Source organism: Theropithecus gelada, chromosome X, assembly GCF_003255815.1.
Source record: "Theropithecus gelada isolate Dixy chromosome X, Tgel_1.0, whole genome shotgun sequence".
NCBI classification, from domain to species: domain Eukaryota; kingdom Metazoa; phylum Chordata; class Mammalia; order Primates; family Cercopithecidae; genus Theropithecus; species Theropithecus gelada.
In genome coordinates, this window is record NC_037689.1 from 21783129 (window position 1) to 21810926 (window position 27798).

General features: G+C 37.0%; 1 protein-coding gene across 5 annotated transcripts in view; it reads right to left on the reverse strand.

Moving 5' to 3' along the window:
* Positions 1–27798, reverse strand: part of PRRG1 (proline rich and Gla domain 1) — a 109028-nt gene that overhangs the window by 49744 nt on the left and 31486 nt on the right. For 2 of the 5 annotated variants that reach the window (XM_025371959.1, XM_025371961.1), the window contains exon 2: positions 13152–13241. The exons of the other annotated variants lie outside the window; for them this stretch is intronic. The gene's annotated coding sequence lies outside the window, so the exon portion shown is untranslated. The remainder of the gene's footprint in view (positions 1–13151; positions 13242–27798) is intronic. 5 annotated transcript variants of the gene reach the window in all.

A 27798-nucleotide genomic window follows, 5' to 3' on the forward strand; every position in this document is an offset into this window, starting at 1 on the left:
TTAAAAAGCTTTATTGCTCACACAAAGCCTGTTTGGTGGTCTCTTCACATGGACGCGCATGACACATGGTATGTTAAAAAGTGTGTTATTCAAAAACAGGGCTCTCTGATCTGGTAATAGGGCAGAAACTAGTCCCAGATAAAGAAGGTCATAGTAAGTTGAAATAGAGCCCATGCTTCCAATGTAGGAAATACTGACTTAATTTAATCAGGTTTCTTTATTATAAGACTTTTCAGAGCCTTTAAAATGCTACTGAGCAATGGGACAGAAGTACAGTCTCAAAGTATTTAGCTATATAGTCCTTTCTGTAAGCAACGGGCATTTCTCAGGAGTCTTGTTCTTTGGCGCTCATTTTGGAAAACTGGACAAGATAACTGCTAAAGTTTCTTGCAGCTCTGAAATTCTGTTATTTTCTAACAACGCATTAATCATATGGAACAAAATTAGCATAAAGTGAATCAAGAAAGACGTCAAGGGGGCTGGATTCTCAGATAATTTTGGAGTTGAAAGGAACTTTAGAAATCATCTAATGACTTCTCATCAACGCATCTTTTTTGAAAGCAGCAGACAGCCCTCAAAAAATTTTATGTGGACCACCAATATATAAAAAATGGGTTAGGGTGGAACTCTTCAGGCAGAATTGGTGTGGTGCGTTGTAGTCTCACCCATTGAGATTTTTTTCTGGAGGTGACCTGGACATACCTCATCAGAAACCTAGCACTATAGGAAGCACAATTTGAAATCCAGTGACTCCTGACCCTTCAGATAAAGCTAGTCTGGGAAACCTTTAGGGAAGTGTTAGAACTCATACCTTTTCACAGGAAGGTTCTCACCCTTCCCAAGTATCATCTCAACTTTAACTGTAACCCATTCAAATCACATAAATGAAATAATCATTATGTCAACATAACTATAAAACCATCCTTACACCAGGAAATACCAAAAGAAAGTTAATATACTAAAATGTAATCCATGTACAAATGAGAAGCCATGAAAGAGTTAAGCAGGGCAGTGATATAGCTAAATTGGGATTTTAAGAAGACACTTCTGGCAGCAGTAGGGAAAGGAGATTTGAGGTATGAGAGTGGCTTGACCAGGGACAGTGATATCAGAGATGCTAGGTAAATCTGGCAGGACTTCTCGTATTTTATTTCTTGTTTATTCTTTAATATTTAATAAAGTCTTTTAGAAAAGAATCAAGCCTATTTCAGTTGTGTTAGGAGAAACCACAAAGGAAAGGGCTGTCAGGCCTGGGCCAGGATTTTCAAAGAGGAATTGCCGCTCCAGAGGTCAGCATGGTGGAAACAACAAGCATCATTGGAGGCAGCTATCTTCCAGGGGAAGATAAAACCAAGGAGGCAAAAATCAATACTACATGTCAGCCACCTCATCTAGCGTTTCAGTAATAAACCTCCAAAGATCAGCATCTTATTTTAAATAAGACAATTTTCTTACAGCGATAAAAGGCTCAAGGCCTACTACCCATATCACCTCAAACCGCAAACTCCCCCAGGCCCAGGTTACCTCCTTGCTTCTTCTGATGTCATGATCTTTCCATTCTGATCCTCTGCTGTTCTAGTCTCTGGTCTCTTCTTTCAGCTAGTGTGTGTGTGTGTGTGTGTGTGTCTGTGTGTGTGTGTTAGTTTTTAATACTTCTCTAAGCAGCAGTATTTATTTATCTTGATTCTCAGTCAGGTCCCCATCCCAAACTAAACGTTACTTCTAAAATAACGGCAATACACTTAAAAACAACAATAACAACAAAGTAGTTTTTAGCCAGACATTAGAAAATCAAATAATCTTTGTTCCATGGATTAACCCACCCTGGCATTACACGCCCTCTACAACCAGATTCCACTTTCCTTAATAGCTATACTACAGTCCAGCCAAACCAGCCTCTACTCATCCCTTAAATATGTTTTGAACTGGTCCAATTCTTTGCCTCTACTCTTTTCCTCCGTATTATCTACTACAAAAATTCCATTCATCCTTCAATATCAATAGTGATACTTTCCCTCATTACCTGAGTAGAAAGTAATTTCTTTTTCCTTTGAACTCTCATAATGCTACCTCATCCAGATGTTAATATCTTATAGTGTCTATCAGACTAATTCTCAAAGGGTAAGCAATTTGTCATCAACACCTGTATCTAGCCTGTGCAAGGCACTAGATCATTCCCAAAGAGGATTCTAGTGGTGCACACAAACCAGACTTAGGGGAAGTTCATTTGTGCTTAAGTTTCCCTAGTATAAATGAGTGCTTCAAACTCCAGTAATTCACATACCACCTTAATCAATTTGATGAGTTGTGCTTAATGTATCTGTTGTGTACAGTTACTTAATGTTTCCTTCCATTAAGTTACTTTTTAACTTCAGTATCCACTTTAGCGCTGTCCTATAAAATACTACACAAAAACATGGGTTTGTCGTTTTCTATATTTTCTAATGTATATAAAATACATAACTCTTAAGGTTATAGAAACGTTTCCAGGTCATACCTAGATATTCAAAGCATATCACAAGTGGTACATTTTGTGGAAGACTGTTCTTTCCTGTCTTCAGTCAATCCAAAAATATTTGGTGAGTGTCTTTTATTTGCCATATGCTATTTTATTCTTCAGAGTAGTGGTTCTCAAATGGAGGCAATTTTCCCCCGAGGGGGCATTTATCAATGTCTAGAGGTATTTTTGTTTGTCACAACTGGAGACGGGTGCTGCTGACATCTAGTAGGTTGGGGCCAGGAACTGCTAAACATCCTACAAATGCATGGAACAGTCCCCTACAAAAAAGAATTAACCAGTCCAAAATGTCAATAGTGTCAAAGTTAAAAAACCCTGCCTTAGAGAAAAAATTGGCAAACAAGAGAGACAAATTCTTTTTTTTTTTTTTTTTTTTTGAGTTTACAATTCAGTAACAATGTTATACATGATACTCTCTTTCAGTATTGTATTAGTCTCTTCTCATGTTGCTGATAAAGACATACCTGAGACTGGGAAATTTACAAAAGAGGTTTAACGGACTTATGGTTGCATGTGACTGGGGAAGCCTCACAATTGTGGCAGAAGGCAAGGAGGAGCAAGTCACGTCTTACATGGATGGCAGCAGGCAAAAAGAGAAAGCTTGTGTAGGGAAACTCCCCGTTATAAAACCATCAGATCTCATGAGACTTACTCTCTATCACAAGAACAGCACGAGAAAGACCTGCCCTCCATGATTCAATTACCTCCCACTGTGTCCCTCCCATGACACATGGGAATTCAAGATGAGATTTGGGTGGGGACACAGCCAAACCATATCAAGTATATATTCAAGTAAGAGTCAACAATCTACAGTTTTCAGGATTTCTTCTCTGTGTGCATTTCTTGTACATGGAAGTCATATTGGCACTGAACAGATTTCCAGTACCACAGCTTTAAAAATTGTAAGTGAAGACTTTATTGATCTTTATACTGTTCATACAGTTTAGAAATGACAACTTAACAATGCAGAAATGCAGTGTTCAGTACAGTACTTAGGTAGAGCAAGCTAATATCCACATTATTAGGACCCCAGCATCACTAAAACTGTCAAAGAACTACATACAGAAGTATGCATCCCCAAATACAGGCTGAAGATTGCAAAGTGGACACTATGTTTTAGATGGAGATCCAGACTGACTTTATATCAATGTCCTGGGAGCTGCTATCATTTCAGTTCAGAAAACACCAAACAAAATACCACTGTATAATATACAGTTGTTTGAATGTTGATTGAATAATTACTATGTTATAATATACTAGGGAAAATGTTAGGTTCTTTTATATATTACTTATCTTATTAGACACTAAAATTTCCTTAATTTGGGACAATAATAGAATCTGTATCATATTTTATCTACCTTTTGGAAAGTATATCTTTTTTGAGAACCATATCAGGTTTGTCTCCTGTTGATTTTTCAATCTGAATTTTTTTTACTATAGTCTTCCTTAATTGTATATATTTAAGGTGCATAACTTGATGTTTTCATATCCTTATCTTTTTTTTTTTTTTTTTTTTTTTTGAGATGGAGTCTCACTGTGTGACCTGGGCAATCTCAACTCACTACAACCTCCGCCTCCTGGGTTCAAGCGATTCTCCTGCCTCATCCTCCTGAGTAGCTGGGATTATATGCACCCATCTCTACACCCAGCTATTTTTTTGCATTTTTAGTAGAGACGGGGTTTTCACCATGTTGGACAGGCTGGTCTCGACCTCCTGACCTCGTGATTCGCCCGCCTTGGCCTCCCAAAGTGCTGGGATTACAGGAGTCAGCCACTGTGCCCAGCCCTGATATACTTATCTTAATAGACACGTACAAGCATGACCTTTTAAATAATGACACGTTATATACATCCCAACAAAGAGTTCCAACAACAGGTAAGAGCATGGGCTTTGCTATCATACGTATGTGGGCTTGAGGTCTGGTCTGCCAATTACCATCTATCTGATCTTGGGAAAGTTATTTAGCCTCTTTAAGACTTAGTTTGTTCAACCATAATGGGGTTATTAATAGTAGCTCTAATTTCACAGGCTTTGAAGGAGGATTAAACAACAATTTTAATAGTTATTAATAACAGTAAGCAGGACCTATGAGGATACTAACAAAGATTTGGTATTTTTCCCCTCAAAATGTTTTGGTACAATCTGGTTCTTGAGGTTTATTTTCTAGTTTGGTCAATATGGTTCAATACATTAAGTGTAACTATTACTACTTCAGACAGAGAAGAGAGTGACATAAGGTATATTTTGTGAGCTGAATGTTTTAAATTAAAATATGATTTGGCTTCAGTTGCTTTGATGTTTTAAATTTGGAATGATTTAAATTTGGAACTCTTAGAGAACTGGAGGTTCTCTAAGAGTTCCTTTGCCATTTTTGATGTTCCTTAAATGCACTTGCCCCTCTTTTCTTAGCCTTCTCATGACAATAGACTGGAAACTCCCATTCTTGGTAGTTATTCTTCTTCCAGTAATCCTCTGAGATTCAATATTATCTAGCTCTTTATTAGTTTTGAAACACTGCAGGCTACATTTTAATTTGTAGAGGACTTCTATGTTGACTTTACTTTTTAGCCACATGGCTTTCTCATGGTTGATTAGGCAGGTCAATCACTTCACTGTCTACCACGGTGCTTGGATACACCATGACTATAATCTCTGGTTACTCTCCTTAAGGCTTTACCAGTCCCAGGCTCTTGCTCTTCCCCAGACCCCAAGGCCCTTCTAATTTTTAAGGGTAAAAGGATCTAAGGGCCCTGTGGCATACTCTAGAGATCAGGTGCTCCCTGGAGTTAATTCCCTCCTTGTGGTGTCTCTTAAAGTCACAACTCTCTTTGGCTATCTAAGAGCTCTTCTGTAAGTGAAAGTTTCATCCTATTTGGCCTCTGGGAGTTTCACCTGTGCATCTTTCTGCTTCTACATCCTTCACAGAATAGAAATTCAACTGGTATTTGTTGTATGTCTATTATGATAAGGCAATTTCACTTTATGTCATCTTATCAGTGCTTGCAACAACTCTGAGATAGGTAGAAAAAGACTTCTTGATAAATGATAAAACTAAATTTCAGAGAAATGGACTTACTCATGTTCGCATAGTAAATAGGAGGATCTTAGGATTGGGTTTTTTAAAACTTATCAACACATTTACATAAAAAATGCCAACATTAAAACTCGATGACTTTTGACAAACACAGTTGTGTAATTGGTACCTAGGTCAAGATTCAGAATGCATTCCCAAGATTTTAACCTAGGGTTTCTGACATCAACTCCAGTGTTCTTTTAATCACATATGTAGTCATTCAAAAAATATTTACTTACTGCTTATTACATTTTAGTTATTTTGCTAAACATTGGGTTGTTAATGGTGAATAAGGCATCTGTGATCCCTGCCCTAATAGAGCTTAGGTTCTATGGGGGAGTCATTATATTTTGTTTAACTATAAATAAAGGACCTTAAGGTAATAGAGTAACTTAAAGAAGTTCGGTTTGGGCCGGGCGAGTTGGCTCATGCCTGTAATCCCAGCACTTTGGGAGGCCAAGGCAGGAGGATCACCTCAGGTCAGGAGTTCAAGACCAGCCTGGCCAACGTGGCGAAACCCCGTCTCTACTGAAAATACAAAAATTAGCCGGGCGTGGTGGTGTGCGACTGTAATCCTAGCTACTCAGGAGGCTGAGGCAGGAGAATTGCTTGAACCTAGGAGGTGAAGGTTGCAGTGAGCCAAGATCACACCACTGCAGTGCACTCCAGCCTTGGAGACGGAGCGAGACTCTGTCTCAAAAAAAAAAAAAAAAAAAGTTCAGTTTGATTTCAGCATAACAAGCAAGGGAGAAGGTGGGAGACAAAGGCAAATAGTCAAATCACACAAGGCTTTACTGGCTGGAAAACCATTTGGATTTCATTGTAAAAGCAGTGGGAAACCACTAAGCAATACCTTTGTCTTCATAAAATAACCTATTACCTAAGAGCTTGCTTAATTCTTCAATTATTTTAACCTTTAGGTATTTACTATGTGCCATTCACTTCACAAAGCCTACTGTTTCAAATGTATAAAAACAATAATTGATATAAAAGCTTGAGGTATAGATATATGTATATTTATATTAACATTATGTATAATTAACATTATTAATATAAAATAATATATGATATATTAACATAATTATATAAAATACATTATAAAAGTATATTATTAAATACTTTTTTAAATGAACGTATCTAACATGTATATTTATACATGCTGTTCTTCAGTGCTATATACACTAGGGAACAGCATCAAAATGCTGTTAGATATTGCTGAAATTCAGAGATACCTCCTACAATCTCTAGAGCAAAGCTAGGCAAGCTATGCAAATGAACAAAGGATACTTTGTTTCTGTTGTCCAGTCATCCTCAGAGTTGGATACAGTAAAATATGTAGCAAATTCAGCAGTTCGTTTCTCAATTCAACAGATATATATTATGTAAATACTCAAATAAAATATACATTGTGTGTCTACTACATGCCTAGGTGCTAGAGAATCCAACAGTAAGCAATACAGACACAAACCCCTGCCCTCACTAAAGTTACAATCTAGAGGGAAGAAATAGTTAACCTGTGTCTGTTTATTTAAACAAGCAAAAGTATAGTATGTAAAACAGTGATAAATAGTGGTACCTATCAAGGAGAAAAATAAGGCAGGAAAAGATGTTATTTAAATAACTACTGCCTGTGTAAGAGAAATACTTCTGTGGGTTTATGTATTTTTGGGGGACACTGCCTCCCAGGTTCAAGTGATCCTCCCACCTAAGTCTCCTGGTAATTTTTGTATTTTTTTTGTACAGACAGGGTTTCACCATGTTGCCCAGGCTGGCCTCAAACTCCTGGGCTCAAGTGATCCACCCACCTGAGCAAAGCTAGGCAAGCTTGAGCCTCCCAAAGTGCTGGGATTACAGGTGTGAGCCACCACACCTGGCACTAGTTTTCTAATGATACAACAGTTGGTGTATATCAGGGGTCAATTGGCTTTTTCGGTAAAAAGCTAGAGAATAAATATTTTAGGCTGTGAGGGTCATATGGTCTCTGTTGCAACTACCCAACTCTACTGTTACAGCATGAAAGCAGCCACAGAAACAAATTTGTGTGTGGCTATATTTTAATAAAAACTTTATTTATGGACACTGAAATGTGAATTTTATATAGTTTTCATGTATCATAAAATACCCTTCTTTGATTTTTTTAAAGCATTTAAAAATGTAAAACCATTCTCAATTCATGGCCACACAAAAACTGGCAGCCAGCCACTATTTAACAATCCCTGGTGTATACAATGAAATGGCTTACTGAATTTTCATACGTCAACAAGTCAAAGAAATAACAAGGAAGCCCAGTGTAAGTATCATTGAAACACAGAGATCCAGCACCATCAATAACAACAGGAAGAGAATTCTCTAACTTTCAAGTGAGAGATATTAATTTTATATGACAGTGGAACTTATATTTCTAGTGCACAATAAAATATTAAAGATAATGGTACAACCATCTAAATAAATTATGCTTAAACTATAGAAACACCTCAGTGAATAAAAAAGTCATTGCACATCACATCAAACAATCTAGATGCCCTATAAATCACTTCATAAAGTCAACTGTATTCTCTAACAGAAATAGTTTATTTCATCCACAATGATGTTTGAATTTTACCTTCCATCCCAATAAATCTATACATTCAGCCTTGACCCATCCCTTCAGTTGCACAATTCTAAATGCCTCAGAGAAATCTACACCTGGATATCTTGCCACCACCTGAAATACCATGAATCTAAAACAAATATTTTCTCCACCACACATATAAACTCGTTTCTCCTCAAACTTTCATAATATTAATAATACTTTTATTACCTAATTCAACCCAAGTCTTATGGAATGACATTTTAAGATGTTTACTAAAGTTATGTTTCTCCCAATAGTTGATTTTTTTTTTTTGCTTCTTTCTTTATTGTGTATTTACCATCTGCCCGACAAGTACCTAAGCCATTTTGTGTTCATTGCTTCAAATGAAAGACAATTATGGGTCAGAAAAAGAGAAAAAATAAGTTTTTCTGTCTTTTAAGGTACTTGGGAAAACCAAGAAGTCTTCTAGCAGATGAAATGATTAAATAAAATAATGACAGCAGAAGCTCCTCCTCCAATCCTACCCAACCAAACCCACCTTCCAGGCTAGAAAGGCTCCTCTGGATTGAAGGAAAGAGAGAAATCAGTGGGGCCTAGCTTGGAAGAGTCAGATCAGAAAGGAATCAAACAGATTAAAAATGAAGAAGCATTTTTAGTGAGGGGCATTTCTTGAATGCTCAGGAGCCCCTTGCGGGTGGGTTCAGCATCTACAAACCATAAGAGCAAGCACATGGTCAGAATCTTTCCTGGGGCTATATGCTGAGGGCTTCCCTTGGGCAGTAGCCACTCCCTTGCTGATGACCTCCCTACTGTAAGGATGCCTATCCATGCCTGAGGCTTTAGCCAGTTGCCATCCAATTTTTATCCATGTGTGAAGCTTTAGCCAGTTCCCATTCAATTTTTATCCATGCCTGAGGCTTTAGCCAGTTCCCATTCAATGTTTCCTTGTAGACAGCCATCCTTGTAACTTCCCTGGACCTTATAAGCCCTGAAGAAGACGACCCTGGACACTCTGTGACACTCTGTGACAGTAAGAGTACTGGTGGTGGTTACAGTGATGAGAACAAGCTCTGTATTTGGAATTAGCAGAGTGAGGAAAGGAGTGGTAGGCACTAGGAATCACTAGCCTGATTTCTTATACCATAAATGAGTTTTACATTTTTGATCTTCATATAAACGAAATCATTAGTGTATACTTTTAGATCTTTTTGGCTTCTGCTTAGCATCTTGTTTGTGAGATTCATCCATACTGTTACAGGTAATTGTAGTAGATTCATTCTTACCACTGGCTCTGTATATTATACGCACACACACAGGCACATACATACACACACACCCCTGTTCATTTTTTATTCTACCAGTGACAGACACTTGGATTGCGCTATGGTCTGAATGTTGGTGTCCTCCAAAATTCCTATGTTGAAAGTTAATACCTAATTATGAGTGTTAACGGGTGGAGCCTTTGGGAAGGGATTAAGTCATGAGGCTGCATTCTCATGAATGGGATTACTATCCCTATAAAAGAGGCTTGAGGGAGCTTCCCATCCCCTTTTGCCATGTGAGGACACAGCAGTAAGGTACTATCTTTGAAGCAGAGAGTAAGCTCTCACTAGACGCTAAATCTGCCGTCGTCTTAATTTGTGACTTCCAGCTTCCAGAACTGAGCAATAAATTTTTGTTTTTCAAAAATTACCTAAAGTATTTTGTTATAGCAGCCTGAATCAACTAAGACAGGTTGTTTTCAGTTTAGGGAAAGTAGTAAAACAAACTCCCATTACACAGGTTTAAAACAGTGGCAATATCCCTGGCTCAATCTAACATTACCAATCAGTAGGACCTACTCACTTCCTTTGCTGTAACACCAGATCTCAGTCTATTCTCACCCTACAAATCCTAGCCACATCTCTTTAAATTAATAGTATGTGATATGGTTTGGATCCGTCCCTACCCAAATCTCATGTTCAACTATAATTCCCAATGTAGAAGGTGGGGTCTGGTGGGAGGTGACTGGATCATGGGAGCAGTTTCTCATGAATGGTTTAGTACTATCCCCTTGGTACTGTTCTTGTGAGAGTGAATGAGTGAGTTATTGCAAGATCTGGTTGTTTAAAAGTGTGTAGCACCTCTCCCCTCTACCTATTCCTCCTGTTCCAGCCATGTGAAGTGCTGGCTGCCCTTCACCTTCCACCATGATTGTAAGTTTCCTGAGGTCTTCACAGAAGCCAAGCAGATGCCAGCATTATGCTTCCTATGCAGCCTGTGGAACCATGACCCAATTAAACCTTGTTTCTTTATAAATTACCCAGTCTCAGGTATTTCTTCATAGCTCTGCAAGAATGAATAAAGAAAATCGGTACCAAGGATTGCAGCATTGCTATAAAGATACCTAAAAATGTGGAAGCAACTTTGGAACTAGGTAAGGGGCAGAGTTGGAAGAGTGTGGAGGGATCAGAAAGAGATAGGAAAATGCAGGAAAGTTTGGAACTTCCTAGAGACTGGTTGAATGGTTATAGTGATGTGGACAGTGAAGGCCAGGCTGAAGAGGTCACAGATAGACATGAGGAACTAACTGGGAACTGGAGCAAAGGCCACTATTGTTATGCCCTTGCAAAGAATTTGACTGAACTGTACCCCCACCCTAGGGATCTGTGGAACTTTGAATTTGACAATGATGATTTAGGATATCTGGCAGAAGAAATGTCTCAGCAGCAGAGCATTTAAGATGTGGCCTGGTTGCTTTTAACCACCTATTCTAATATGTGTAGGCAAAGAAATAACATAAAACTGGAACACATTTAAAAAGGAAGCAGAGCATAAAAGCTTGGAAAATTTGCAGCCTGGCCATGTGGTAGGAAAAAGTCCATTTTCAGGAGAAGAATTCAAGAAAGCTGCAGAAATTTGCATAAGTAAAAAGAAACCAAATGCTAATAGCCAAGATGATAGGGAAAAACTCCTCAAAGGCATTTCAGAGATCTTCATGGCAGCCCCTCCCATCAAGGCCTGGAGGCCTAGGAGGGAAGAATTGTTTCATGGGCCAGGCCCAGGGCCCTGTTGCCCTGCTGTGCAGCCTGGGGACACTGCTCCCCACATCACAGTTGCTCCAGCTTCAGCCATGGCCCAAAGGGGCCCAGATTCAGTTCAGGCCACTGCTTCAGAAGATGTAAGCCATAAGCCTTGGCAGCTTCCACATGGTGTTATGCCTGTGGGTGCACAGAGAGCAAGAGTTGAGGCTTGAGAGCCTCTGTCTAGATTTCTGAGGATGTATGGAAAAGCTTGGATGCCCAGACAGAAGCCTGCTCCAGGGGCAGAGCCCACATGGGGAACCTGTACTAGGGCAGTAAGGAGGAGAAACTTGGGGTTAAAGCCCCCACACAGAGTTACCACTGGGGCATTGTCTAGTAGACCTATGAGAAGAGGGTCACCATCCTCCAGACCCCAGAATGGTAGATCCACTGGCAGCTTGTACCCTCAGCCTGGAAAAGCAGAAGGTGCTCAACATCAGCCTTTGAAAGCAGCCATGGGTGCTCAACTCTGCAAATCCACAGGGGTGGAACTGCCCAAGGCCTTGGGAACCCACGCCTTGTATCAGTGGGTCATGGATTTGGGATATGGAGCCAAAGGAGATTATTTTGGAGGTTTAAGACTTAATGACTACCTTCCTGGATTTCAGACTCGCATGGAGCCTAGCCCCTTTCTTTTGACTGATTTCTCCCTTTTGGAAGAGAATTTATTACCCAATGCCTATACCCCCATTGTATTTTGGAAGTAAGTTGTTTTTTATTTTATAGGCTCACTGGTGGGAGGGGCTAGCCTTGTTTCAGGTAAGACTTTGAACTTTGGACTTTTGAGTTAATGCTGAAATGACTTAAGATTTTGGGGGAGTATTGGGAAGGCATGATTGTATTTTGCAATGTGAGAGGGACGTGTGATTTGTGGGGGGCTAGGGCCAGAATGATATGGTTTGGATCTGTGTCCCCACCCAAATCTCACAATCAAGGAGGTGGGTCCTGGTGGGAAGTAATTGGATCATGCGGTCAGTTTCTCATGAATGGTTTAGCACCATCCCTTTGGTGCTTTTCTTGTGATAGTGAGTAAGTTCTCCCGAGATCTGATTGTTTAAAACTATGTAGCACCTCCCCCCTCTCTCTCTTTCTCCTGTTCCAGCCGTGTGAAGTGCTGGCTCTTCGCTTTCTGTCATGATTCTAAGTTCCCTGAGGCCTCCCCAGAAGCTAAGCAGATGTCAGTATCATGCTTCCTGTACAGCCTGTAGAAACGTGAGCCAATTAAACCTCTTTTCTTTATCAATTACCCGAAATGTGAGAACAGACTAATATAGTACGCTTCATAAAGACAATAAATACCTTAATTCTTAGGATCTTTCCTAGAATATACACTTAGTATGTGCTCAAGGAAAGGTTATTATACATGTGTAATCATTACCATCAAAGTGATCAATAACAGCTTTTAATGTAGAAATGTAATTCATATTTTGACATCTTGGTTGATAAGGTCTTGGAATTGTTTTAAGTGTTCTATTTTGGGTATCTCTCACCTTATGAAATGTCCCTAAAGCCAAACTCTCCAATACTAAAACAGCCTATGATTAGCTACATACTTCTCACCTTTCTCAAGATGCTCAGAGGGAGGTGATAGAAGTAGGAGTAAAAAAGAGGAGATAAGTTCTGGTAGGCTATTTGAATACAACTTGAATACAATTTGAATAGCAACTCATAGCTTTAACATCATCAGGAGAAACTGAAAAGAGGCTTTTAGCATAACAAACCATGGGAATAATAACAGCAGCAGATAATAACATAGTGCTTTGTTATCAGATCATTGTGTTAATTCCTTTAATCTTTGCAATTTTATGAGTTAAATATAAAACTATTATTATCCCCACTTTACAGGTAAGGAATTTGATACAGAGTGGTTAAGCAATTTGCCCAAGATCATAATGTCTGTAAAGTGGCAAGGCTAAGATTCTTACCTAGGTAATTTGGCTCAATGATGACATACAATAGCAGGTTCTTGACTGGGGTTGGGGAGTGCACTTCTTTCTCTAAATGGGGTGAGAGTTCTACAATTTAAACAAAATATTAGATTGAGCTATGTGTGAGCAAATGTAAGTATGGATTTTATAGACACTTTATATATGCAAATAAAGCTTTTCAGCCATTAAAAAGTATGAGAAGAGGATTACAAAGGGACAGGAGGAAACTTTTGCAGGTGACTGCTTGCCCATTACCTAGATTGTGATGATAAATTCATGACTGTACACATACATTTAAAAAAATCTCCAATTATACACTTTAAATATGTGTATGTATGCCAATTATATGACAATCACACCTCAATAGAGCTCTATGAAAAAAGGATGAAATAGATCTATAGATAAGCCAGTCAAAAAATAAAAAAGGATGTCCATAATATATTGAGTAAACATTATAAAATATTCATGATATCATTTGTTAAATATGTATAAACAAATATGAAAGAGTATATTTTTATATATATGTGTGTGTGTATGTATATATATATATATATAATGTTATCTGTGAGGTTATTTTGTAGCCTCTGGCAATACAAAGAGCTTTCACTGAAGCGTCCCTCCACAGGTACATGAAGAAGCCAACTTGGGCTGGGTGCCAGTAGCTCACGCCTGTAATCCCAGCACCTTGGGAGGCCAAGGCCCGTGGATCACCTGAGGTCAGGAGTTTAAGATAAGCTTCGTGAACATGGCAAAACCCCAATTCTACCAAAAATACAAAAATTAGCCAGGCATGGTGGCAGGTACCTGTAATCCCAGCTTCTTGGGAGGCTGAGGCAGGAGTATCACTTGAGCCTAGTAGGCAGAGGTTGCAGTGAGTCTAGATCACGCCACTGCACTCCAGCCTGGACGACACAGCAAGACTGTCTCAAAAAAAAAAAAAGAAGAAGGCATCTTGGAAGCAGATGCTCCAGGCCCAGTCAAGCCTTCGGATGACTGCAGCCCCAGCCTACATCTTGATAGCAATCTCGTGAGAGACCCTATGCCAAAACCACCCAGCTGAGTTGCTCCTAGATTGCTCTCAGAAACTGTGTGAGATAACCAATGTTTGTTACATGAAGCTGCTAAGTTTTGGGGTAATTTGTTATGCAGTGGTAGATAAATAATATAGCATATAGTATTGCTCTTTCGTGAAATTTTTTATATATATATACACACACACACATATATATATGGCATACATACAGAAAAGTATACAAATCATTAGTATACACCTTGTTGAATTTTCACAAAGTGAGGCCACCCATGTAACCAGCACCCAAATCAAGACACTTAGCAGAGGCCGGGCGCGGTGGCTCAAGCCTGTAATCCCAGCACTTTGGGAGGCCGAGATGGGCGGATCACGAGGTCAGGAGATCGAGACCATCCTGGCTAACACGGTGAAACCCTGTCTCTACTAAGAAATACAAAAAATAGCCGGGCGAGGTGGCAGCGCCTGTAGTCCCAGCTACTCGGGAGGCTGAGGCCGGAGAATGGCGTGAACCCGGGAGGCGGAGCTTGCAGTGAGCTGAGATCCGGCCACTGCACTCCAGCCTGGGCGACAGCGCGAGACTCCGTCTCAAAAAAAAAAAAAAGACACTTAGCAGAATAGTACTAGCACTCCAGAAACCCTACTTCTGCTTCCTGTCCAGTTACTACTTCCTAATAAGGGTAACTACTACCCTGACTTATTACACGTTTTGTGTGTTTTTGAATTTCATATAAATGGAATCACAGTATGTACTCATTTGGATCAAGCTTCTTTTGCTCAACATCATGTTTGTAAGATTCATTCATATTGTTGCATATAGTTGTAGCTCATTCATTCTCACTACTGATTCCATGTAGGTATATAATCCCATTTATTCATTCTACTGATAGAAATTTAAGTTATTTCAAGTTGAAGTTTACTACAAGTAGTGCTGTAAACATTCTTGTGTATGTCTTTTGATGAAACTATATATCTATTTCTTTTGGGTGTATGCCTATACTTCTATTTCTGTTGGGTGTACAAGTAGAATTACTGGGTCACATGCTGCCTATATTCAGCTCTACTCATTACTACTAAGCAGTTTTCCAATGTGGTTGCACCAATTTACACTCCCAGCAGAGTTCCAATTATTCTACATCTCTATATTCTTACAAACTCTTGGTATTGTCTTTTTTACCTTTGTTACTCTTGTGGGGGTAATGGTATCACATTGTGCATTTTCCTGATGAGTGATGAAAATGAATACCTTTTTGTACACTGGCCCTTTGAATATCTTTTGTGAAGTGCCTGTTTCAAGTCTTTTGTCCATTTAAACATACATCACTTTTCAGATCAGCTAAAGGCCATAATTTTCTAAACTTATGAGTTTTGTATGGTATTATGAAAATAAGAGTCTTGGAGCAACAGAACAGTCATCAAAATAAAAGAAAGATAAAACTAATAGTAGGAATATAGTTAGGTGCCTCTTCTAGAAATATAAGAGAAGTAAGAATAGCAATAAGGCAGAAGGAATCCTTAAGGTAGAAATGAGAAAAAAAAAGAGAGAAGCCATTATGAAGACAATGCATCTGGACAGAATTTGCTTCTTTTTGGTGGGTGGGAAGTAAGCCACACATAGGAGATAGCTCAAGAATCTTATGTTAGCCTTAGCCACCGTCCAGAAAGTCTTTTCCATGGAATAGAAGGGACACGGATGAGTTTTAACCCTATTAATAGTGGTATATAACTCAGGGCAGTTCAGTGATAGTAGGCAAAACAGTAAATATTCTGCAAACGGGAAAGTATATCACTTGTAAGTGTGGTTGCATTACATCACACTTCTCAAAAGAGGAAAAATGGTCATTTACATATACCCTTGAATGGCCAATAAGTATATACTAACCTTCCTTTAACCTTACAAGCCTACATTAGGCTTTACTTTCTTTTTTTTTTTTTTTTTCTTTTATGAGTTACCAGAATGCACTATGGCATTAGGTGCTTATTTTTAGTTTACCGATTAAATTTTAATAAGATTCTTCAGATAGCCGAACAATCAGTTAAAATAGTTAATTTTGCTGGACAAGATCAATGCATAATGGACACCATGTATAAGTAAAAAAGTAGAAGAATAAACAATGTGGCTTTGGTTATATTATCTTAGGCATAACACAGCACAGAATTTTAGCTCCAAATGTAACAATCTGGTGTTTTAAAAGTGATCATATAAGAAGTTCAGGTATTTTAATTTTTAAATAAATAAGGTCAGATATACTAAATTACTTCAAGAGGTCAATATAGACAAATCAACCAGAGAGAAATAGGTTATCATATTTTTAACTCTCACATTGTCATACTGTAGAAGCATGTCACCAAAAAAATGACATTGAGAAATCATTGCAAATAGCATATGGGACAAATTTGATATGCCTCTGAGGCCTTAGAAGGACACAGTTATTTCTGTGACATGTAATACTGTTGCATCACTAGCTACTAAATCATGTCACTGTAGAGAATGTTCAAGAATATCACATGAAAACTACCAAGAGAACCAAAATGTAATGACTTGACACAGATAATTAAAATATTAGCCTCAATTCTCAAGAATATATATTTTGCAGGATGAATTCTTAAATAAGATTTACATGTTCAATAAAGACTTTCTAAGTAAAGATCCATGACTATAAATATCATTAAAAATTATTCAAAGGAAATTTGTCTCAACAAAAAATTAAATTGATAAAGCTACATAATAATAAGAATTACATCCCATAAAAGCATGAGTGTGGGTTTCTTTGTAAGATAAAATTAAAAGGCACCTGCAGAAGCACTTTTGCCTTTGCAAACCCAGTATCTTTTCCTGCAGAAGTAGCCCAGACAAAATTACAAGGATGGATTCCTGGGAGAAAGTGATGCTGTTGGGTTACACTAACTATGTAGGTAAAGAAAATCTAAAAATAATGTGGAATTCTAGGCTTGAATTATCCATTTCTTTTGCTTTTATACTCTTCAACTCAATCTAATTGAACTGGAGCACTATGAATTCTCAGACAGAAAGCAGAAGAGAAATGAAACGAGGGTCCTGGAAAGTCCACGAACTAGAAAATGAGCATAATCACATTTGATTAAAAATTACCAATCCCCAAAGGGAGATTTATTTTGTAATGATGTCCTATTTTAGTTAATGCTGTCAGAAATCATGTATATCTTATTTGATGCTATTTCCTCATATGCATCAAAATTTATTGAATTAAAAAGATATTTTAATGAATTGAGCTCATATGTTATTCCAGTTTGTATTCTTTGTTTTTATTCATACACTATAAGAATCTTCCTATAAACATGATTCTTAATAGTTGCATTATATTCATGTACCATAATTTAACCATTCCCTAAATGTTTTACCATTTGGAAATAAACCTTGTTATATCCATACACTGGAAAATTATGCAGCCTTTAAGATTTGATTATATTTTTGTAATTGCAAATAACATAGCTGTGTGTATCTTAGTACACTGCTACATTATTTCCTTGGGGAAGAAGAGTGTGAAAACCTGTATCAAGACATCTGGAGACAGGGCTATCTTATTCTTTGGGGCAAGCATGTGTATACTACTGGGAAAATTAAACAGGGGGGTTATCAGCTCTTCACACATGTCAATCAATTTAACCAGCTTGCCTCTTAATACTTAACTGAAATAAACTACAAAAATTGAAGCTTTCCTATAGTGAAGTGGAGATGGTATGGCAGTGAAAGAGTTAGATCACAAAGGGTGAGTGTGGAATAACTGATTCCGACCAGGCAATATACAACAGACAAGTCCATTTTGTTCCTTAACCAAATGTGAGATATTTTTAGGAGGATGTTTCCTCTCCTATAAAAGGCTTCCAGGTGAAATGTATGAAGACTAAGGGAAGCTTGAAAAGAAAGGGTCAAGATATAATCTGTGCATACTTTGTTTGTTCATTGCAGGGGTTACTATATGCATATGATCAATTGTTGTTTTACCTCACAAATTATCTTATATAAAATTTCAGTTGTTATATATTTCTGGATATCACTTAATTGTTGTCCTAGATTATCACCAAATCATGATAAACAAAAAAGGAAGTACGTACACCAATTCAATAAATTAAACTTAATATTTCTGTATCAAATTCACTTTATTTATTCACACTAGGTAGGCCTGTTCTGGAAAGAATTAAACATGATTTACATAAAATCATGTAATAAAAGAAGATAAAATAAAAGTTTAAAAATAAGCATTTGAGAAAAACATGACAAAGGGAAAGATCAATAATAAGAGAGATAAGACAAAGACAGGATTCAGGTCTGTATACAAAAAAAAAAAAAAGTTATAGAAGGTTCTGTAATTTTGATAAAGGAAGGGGTAAACCTCCTAGTAGTCAATAGCAAAAAATAATGTTACATGAGCTATGGTATCCCTAAGATAAAAATAAACCAGTTGCCCAGAAATTTTATTACTTATGATTTTGAGATTAGACAGAAAAATTATCCAGTGTCCTCAAAAGAAGAAATGTAATGAACCATGTCTTCAACATCCATATAGTATATACAATAACACATTTAATGTCATAATTTCTTATAACTTCTTTCTTGTAAGTCAGCCAAGGGCAAGATAGCATAGAAGCAATGTACTCTATATTTGTATAACATATTTAGAAATTGGCCCACTCAAATGGCTTCTTAAAACAACTTAGACACAATCAAAAGCATACCTAGTGGAATGACCATGCCAAAGGAAACTCATTGCACCTGGGTGGTTCAGACCAACGTCTGATGGCCACTCTATAAACAAAACATAAAAGATCTGACTCACTCTACTGGCCCTTCTCCAAAAAAGAATAGCAGTCCTGAGAGAACTGCTGATAAGCAACCCCATGGGCCAAGATAATTCTGATTATTTTTCCATTCTAAAGAATTAAGGGCAAGGTATTATAGTTCATTTGAGGGTAGCCTTGGGTCCCTAAGAATTACTACTTTCCAGAAGCAGTTTGTGGAAATCCTGCCAAGTTGGTTTACAGAATCAGTGCAGCCCTGGGATCAATCAGCCACAAGAAAACAGGATGCTTGTTATTATATGGTTATAGCTAAAATGTATCCCCAAAACCTTATACTGGAGTCTAACTGTCTGGAAACAATGTACTAAAGGATCTGGTACTGGGTGGAGGGAACATTTTCTGGACTATTACCACTTTAGTACTCCATTTTCAGGTGGATTCAAATCTCTCTATAAATCCCTTATTTCCCCTAGTTACATATCTTTTCATCAGAGTTGAGGTACAGAACAGAGGTACGGAGGGAGTTCTGTCTGAAGATTTTTTTCTCTTGCTCCCCCAGCTCTGCATCAAGAACATTTATACCATTTTACTTGATCTGCTCATTAAAAACCCAATGAGTCCAGAGAGGTGAATAATCATACCTGTTTTACAGATGAGGAAACCAAGGCTTAGTTTGGTTACAGAGCTACTACTTACTATAACCTGTAGTACCACATTCCAGGTCTGATTCTTAATCTAATGCTGTCCTCACTAAAGTATTGAACCAAGAATGGAAAATTTTCAGCTCTCAGCTTAATTTCATATGTCCTACAGTAGATTTTCTAATATTAAAATGCCCATTTTTGCAACTTGCAAATATGAATCAGAGGTTCTAAGAAAGGCTCTTAGAGTTCTGGCCCTTGCTTTTCCACTACAAGAAGAATCTTAAAATTTGAGTCCAGCTAGTTCTCTGCAAATGCTGTCTACTTTCTCATTTCCATGCCTTTGTTCACCCATTCTCCTTCGTTTAAATATGATATTCCTTCCATTTTTATTTAAATCCTAAAACCATCGTTAATGACAGTATAATTCTTCTCCTCCTTAGAAATGTATCTTCACCAGCCCAGGAGGATGTAATCACTCTGTCCTCTGAATTTCTATGGCATTCAAATCTGTAGTACTCACTTTTGTTTGCTCACCCATTTTCTGTGTGTGTATTATTCTCCCCAGATTGCAAGCTCTTTGAGGGATGTGGCCATGACTTGGCCTATCTGCATTTGTTATAGCATCCAACACTTAGCTGGCACAGAGAATACACTCAATAACTGATGAATAAGATACCAAATCCCCTGGACTGTCTAAACAAACCAGTTGCCTACTTCACTATCTTTATTTCATTGTAGATTTGAACAGTATTTTAATTTCCCATTTTCCTCTTTACTGCTCCTTTTCTACTTGATCTATAACACAAAACCAACATTGGGTTGAATACAGATTATTGTATGATATGGGTGAAGAATATTTTCTGTTCAAAAACTGAGGTATACTTAAGGCAGGCAATTTGGAAAATGCATAAATTTTAATTGTTACTTCATAGTTCCTTATATAAATATTCATCATTTATTTAATCAGTCCTCTACTGGTTTTAGTTTAGGATGGTTCTATTTCTTCATTATAAACAGCACTAAAAATATACCTACCTATATGTTATACACATTTCTTACTATTTTCTGAGATTAACTTCCTTGGCCGATAATTATTGCTGTTACTTGCAGTGGAACACTTTTCTACTAATATATATATCAGGAATAGACAGATGAATAATAATTGAACTTTCTACTATGGTAGAAAGAAGCAAATAAAAATGCAATAAACACATCTCAGATGCTATAAAAGCAGTAAGTAAAGGACACATTTTAGGAAGACTAGTCAGGTCAATTGCACCTAGAAAAGATAAGAAGTCTTCACAAACATGGTGACACTTGAGAGTCTTAAAAAAAAGAAGACTTGCCTGCCAGGAGCAGAAGGGAAAGAACACTCTACCTTGCCTCCTGTCCAAAACTGCCACCTCTAATCCCATGCTAAAAAAAAACAAAAAACAAAAAATTGCAAAAAAGACATTGTAATTCAATATACTTCCCATTCTTCCAACAAAAATTAATAAGGACTTACTACAGTCAGCTATTGTGCTAGGACTCAATGATTACCAAAATGACATAAAACCTGCCCTCATGCTGCCGACAGACTAATGATTTTCAAGGATACTTTAATGAACCAAGCAATTACAACTCAATGGCTGTATAACTATCTCTCAGATATAGCACTGTATCTGGCCTAAAAGAAGTCTGATTCTCCAAGCCTTTCAAACTAAAACCTAATTTTGTTTCTTACGTACAAATTATCTCACTCCCAGAATAAAGAGAAGGACATCATGTTGTCATTTGTGATCATTAAAAATCTCAGTGCAATTACAAACCTGGCAAAGATCCTAGGAGATCAAATCCGTCTATTGTGTAACTAACAGCTTCAAAGCCTCTGGAGACAATCAGAATCCAAGTACTTAAGAAAATTACCTCACTATCCATTCACTTCCTTGGAAACTATTACTGAAATGTCTTGCTGCAGTTTTAGCTACCAAGGAAAGTCACTCAGGAAAGGCTGCTCCTACATATCAATTTAGTTACTAGTTTGAGGAGAAAATTCTCTTTGGCTAACCATATTTCACCAAACTTCATATAAGCATTATAGGTTTCTAATACCTCATGCTGCTAATTTTAAAACAGGCTTTCTCCCTGTACTTCTGATCACACAGATACAATAAAACATAAGAAAAGTCCTTTGAAAATATAACACCTTACCTCTGAAGCATTCGTCTACCTCAGAGATATGAGAGTAAGACAAAGGATAGTAATGTGGTCTGCTACAGAATCAACAGGATTTCAACTGGGTCCTCAGAAGAATAAAACAAACATCCATTAAATTATAATCTTTCAGAATCGTCTGGAAAAAATATTGAATTCTGTGGGTGATATTCATGAATATCCATAAAATACATTCTTTGGCCTTACTCACCTTGCTATTCTGGTCTAAAATTGTTTTTCACATTTTCAGTGCTCACTCATGCAATTAAAGCCTCAGAGCAGCTTGGCGCACTGGATTTCAACCCAACTTACCCGAAGGAGAAAAAGGCTGCATACAGCTTGATCTGTAGTTACAGGTCACTAGAGTCAACAACAGCAAGATGGCTACCCACAGCTCTGTAATGAACCCAGAAGTCTCAAGCCTTCTTAAGGTTTCCCAGTCTGGGTACATTACTGAGTAAATGGAAACGTAGGGCAGATAACTGAAGGGAGTTTCTAAATTATGATACTGAACACTTGGATTAATCTCAGGAAACAGTTCCACACTACATCTCTTTTACAATAACACACTGATAAGTCAATGCCAAATACCTAGTTTTAGAGAAAGATCAACAAAGCTACTTTGAACTCATTCGTATTCAATACTGAATAGCACCTATAGTACAGCTTATAATTTGCCCTAATGACATAAAGACCCCACATAATCTCTTACATGTGCATTAACAAGAGGATAATGGGCCAAAAGTCAAAAGTCTTTCAAGTTGTATTTTGAGGATTTTATAATTCATACTCTGCTGAACATCTTAACCCCAATATTAGAGAAACTCATTATTTGCTATGCTACACTCTTAATTACTTGAGAATTTCTACAAGCCTCCTAATTTTGATATACATCTTTAAAGTGCTCATGTTAATAATCTCATTTACTTTGGCTATCATATGAGGCAGAAACTACAAAATGAACTTTCTTTAATTACCTGGTCCACTATTCCCTACCGTCTTTCAACAAATGAGTTAAACGGAAGAAGTAGAAAACACCATTACAGGATTTATCCAAAAACAATTCATTTAAATAGCTTTATCTAACAAAGTATATCATGGACAGATTAATCTTTTATTTAAAATGACTTGAAATATATTGGCTGTGTATCAACATTAATGCAAGACGAAAAATATGCAAATATTTTTATTTAATCATCTTATTTCTGAGATAAACAAAATGTTCACACTTAGGTAATTTATTAGTGGTGAGTAATTTATGGTGAATTCCTAATTAATAGATTCAACTAGTACTTTGTGACGGGCATTGTAGTAAGAACAGTAGAAATGAGCATTTGGCTCAAAAAAGTCCTAACTACGTTAATAAAAAATTTCCAGACTCTGTGAAAAGCTAGTCAAATTTCAGTATAACTGAGAGAGGTGGGATGACATAGGCTGCTCATAGCCTCCAAAGGTTTCTGATTATCTCCATAATGTCTCCCTCCCTGACTCCCTGTTATATGGAAATCAAGAGACTGGGACATCACAAGCTTCTACCTTACCAAAAGTTACTGAAAGAACACATGGTCCTGGTTTCTAAGAGATTTTTCAGTAAAGCAGAGGATATTTTTTGCCCTCAAGGAAATATTCCTGAAAACTTTCCATTTCTGGGTATGATGAGCTCAGAATGTATAAGATCCTCTCCCCCCTCAGTATGTATGTATGTGTATACACACACACACACACACACACACACACACACATATATATATATATCTCAGAGATATGAGAATAAGACAAAGGATAATAAAGAGATATGAGATATCAGAATAAGACAAAGGATAGTAATGTGGTCTGCTATAAAATATATAAATATATAAAATAGAACACATCTATATATAATAGAATATATCTATACAGAAAACATATCTATATAGAGATATAGAGATATAGAGATATATTCTATTATATATATTCTATATATATATTATATATATTCTATATGTATAATAGAATATATCTCTATATATCTATATATATAGAGAGAGCAAATAACTATAAAACATGGATATAATACAAACAGAAATGAACTTAAGCTACTGGACAGTGAACAGAAACACACAGATTCAGATGAGGAACCCACAATTGCTATGAGGAATGGAGGCTTAAATCTGGGCTAAGTGCAGCCCTTGTGGTGAACAACAGCTAGTGGAGAAGGGGGTACACATAGAAAAAAAAAATCTTCTCATTTTGGTTTTTGTCTTAGGAAATCAGAAAAGTTGGAAAATGCTGATGAGAACGGGGAATACTAGAAGGAAGAGATCCAGGGAGGGAATTCCTAAACTCTGTTCACGCACACTGAACCTTGAACCATGTTCCTGTGTAACAGATACAAAGCAAAAGAACAATTCCAAACTGAGACTAAAGCTGCCACCCTGAAGATACTGGTGAGTGAAGAGAAAAAGATACACACTGGTGGAGGTGGTGCACTCACTTGCAGGAGAGGAGATGGTGTTAGTCTAGGACTAGATACAAAGTATGCACAGCAGAAGTGTAAAAAAAAAAAAAAAAAGTCACTCAGGCCTAAAAAAACAAAACCAAAATCCCAGAAAACCATGAGCACTGATGACAAAGAGCTGAAGAGTGGATTCTTAAGCTCTGTCTACTCACATTTCTGACTAAACACTGAACCATGCTTATACAGTCCAGACTTTCAGCAGCCCCAAAAACAAAAGATCTGAATGAAGATAAGAGCAGCTGCAAAAGAAACAGAGTTAGCTGTTCAAGCCCAGTCAACAAAACTAGATGCTAAAACAAAGGAACCAATACTTTTTAGGTGAAAAGGACATAATCCAGAATCTCTTCAATTTAACATTCATAATATCTAAGATATAACTCAAAAGAACCCAGCATACAAAGAATCAAGAAAACAGAACACATTATAAACAGGAAAAAAAAAAAATCAATCGAGTCCAACTCCATGATGAACCAGATGTTGGAAGTAACATAAGATTTTAAACTGGTTATCATCAATGAAATACAAATAGACATGTTTCTAATTCATGAAAAACTGACTTTCATTTTCCGGTTCAGAATGTAAGGAGCTTGGAAGTTATCACTCTTATCCTCACAAGAAAAACGCTAAACAAAGTGAAAATCAACAACTCTTCCTAGATCCATTAGAGATTGCAACTGCAGGGCAAACCACTGCCCCCAAAACTATAGAGACCGACAGGCAGATATAGAAAATCCAACTTTCTGAAGCAGAAGCCTAGGAGAAAACTCCAGAACCAGTATCAGGCTAAGAAAACATAAACTGTAGTTTGAGAGTTAGAAACTCCAGGGAGGCCCAATCTTAGACCTATACCCACTTCTGTGAGTTTTAGCTCCAGGAGCCCTATCAGGTTCTTACAGTAAAGATCAAAGAAAAATTATCTTGGGCTTCAGGCAGGGAGAGTGAAAAAACAGCCATTTTATGAAGCACTCAAGAACATTCTCTTTCTTACCAAGGCCTGCCCTCAAGTGAAACAATAGTGGTTCCTGAGTATCCACGGATACCTAAATCCAGAGATACTCAACTCCCTTATACACAATGGTGTCGTATTTACACATAACCTATGCACATCCTCCCATATACTTTAAATCATCTCTATATTGCTTATAATACCTCATACAATATAAACGCTATGTAAATAGTTGCTATACTGCAATTCTTATTTGTGTTATTTTGTATTGTATTGTTATTTTGATACTCTTTATTGCTTTTTTTCCCAAATATTTTCCATCTATGGTTGGTTGAATCCACGCATGTGAAACTCATGGATACAGAGGGCCATCTGTATTACTAGAACATAACCAAGTGGGGATTTAGCAGACCCTAACTGACCTGGAAGAAGGAAATGCCCAATTCCTGTTCCCGTTTAGCCTTCCTAGTTCACCTAAGATGGGAAAAACAAAGCAAAACTGAGAAGCACTTGCGAAGGTCACAGTCTAGGGCACAGGCTCACTAAAAGATTGAGACCCAATCATAGGACCATAGAGCATTTATCTCCCTACACCTTATTACATCAATAGGGATCCTGTATAATAACAGGGGGATACAACAGAAAGAATTGCATATCTCAAATCTTAAGAAAAAGTTGCTAGAGGAACTCAAATATAACAGGGAAGTAAAAAAACAAAGACAGCAGAGGAAATTTTATTTCCTGACACTTACAGCTACAGAAAACACTAAACACAGCCTAATCCCTAACCAAATAAATATAAAACCTTACATTAAAGGTCTATTCACCTCGGTTCCTTTTACCCAGTACTCCAGCTTTTGACAAAAAAAACACAAAGCATACTAAAAGGTAAAAAGACACAGTTTGATGAGGCAGAACATCAGAACCAACCTCAATTATGACAGAGATCTCGGATTTATCAATTTATGAAAACCTCAGTAAAGAAATAGGAAGCCTCAGCAGAGAAATAAAGGCAATAAAAAAGAAAATTTTAAAATACAAAATAATTTCTGAATTTGAAGAAATAATAAATGAAAATTTCCCAAACTTGATGAAAGACAGCAATTAATATATACAAGATACGAAATGATTTCAAAGCAGAATAAATAGAGAAGTCCATTCTGAGGTAAATAATAAACCACTGTAAGTCAAAGAGCCTTGAAAGCAGCAACAGAAAAATGATATATCACAGTCAAAACAACAATTCAGTTAATGCTTAACTTCTCATCAGAAACTATGGATCGTGGACACTAAAGAAAATAAAATTACAGACAAATATCCCTGATGAACACAAATGCAAAAATACTCAACAAAATACTAGCAAACTGAATTCAATAGCATATTTAAAAGATCACTCACCAGATCAAATGGAATATATTCCTGGAACACAAGGATAATTCAACATATGGAAAGCTATAAATATGACACACTATATTAACAGAATGATAGACAAAAACCATATGATCATCTCAATATATACAGAAAAGCATTTGATAAAATTCAACATTGTTTCCTGATAAACTCTCAACAAATTAGGTACAGAAGAAGTATCTTAACACAATAAAGGCCATATATGACAAGCCCACAGCTAATAGCATGCTTAGTGATGAAAAGTTGAAAGCTTTTCCTCTAAGATCAGGAACAAAGATGCCCATTCTCAAAACTTCTATTCAAAATAGAACTGGAAGTCCTAGCCAGAGCAATTAGGCAAGAGAAAAAAAAAGGTATGAAATCAGAAAATAAAAAGTTAAACTATTTTCAGATAAAATGGTCTCATATAGAGAAAACCAGGACTCTACCAAAAAACTATTAGAAGTAATAAACAGATTTGGTTAAAGTAGGTACAGGATACAAAATCAGCATAAAAAGTTAGTAGTGTTGCTATACACTGATAATGAACTACCTACAAAATAAATCAGGAAAACAATCCCATTTACAGTTGCTACCAAAAAAGAAACCCCATTTAGGAGTAAATGTAACCAAGGATGTAAAAGATGTGTACACTGCAAACTATAAAAGATTGAAAAAATTTGGAAAAGTCATGAATAAATGGAAAGACACACTATTTTCATGGAATGGAAGAATTAATATTGTTAAAATGTCCTTGCCACCCAAAGCAATCTACAGATTCAATGGAATCCCTATCAAAATTTCAATGACATTTTTCACAGAAATAGAGAAAACGATCCAAAAATTCATGTTGAACTACAAAAGACCCCCAATAGCCAAAGCAGCCTTGAGGGGGAAAAAAGCTTGACACATCACAGTATTCGACTTCAAAATATCCTACAATGCTAAAGTAATCAAAACTCCATTGTACTGGCATAAAAACAGACACATAGACAAATAGAACAGGACAGAGAGCCTAGACACAGACCCATACATTTAATGGTCAACTGATTTTTCAAAAAGGGGCCAAGAACACATAATGGGAAAAGGAGGGTCTCTTCAATAAATGGTGGTAGGAAAACTGGATATCCACATGCAAAAGAGTAAAATTGGACCATTATCTCACA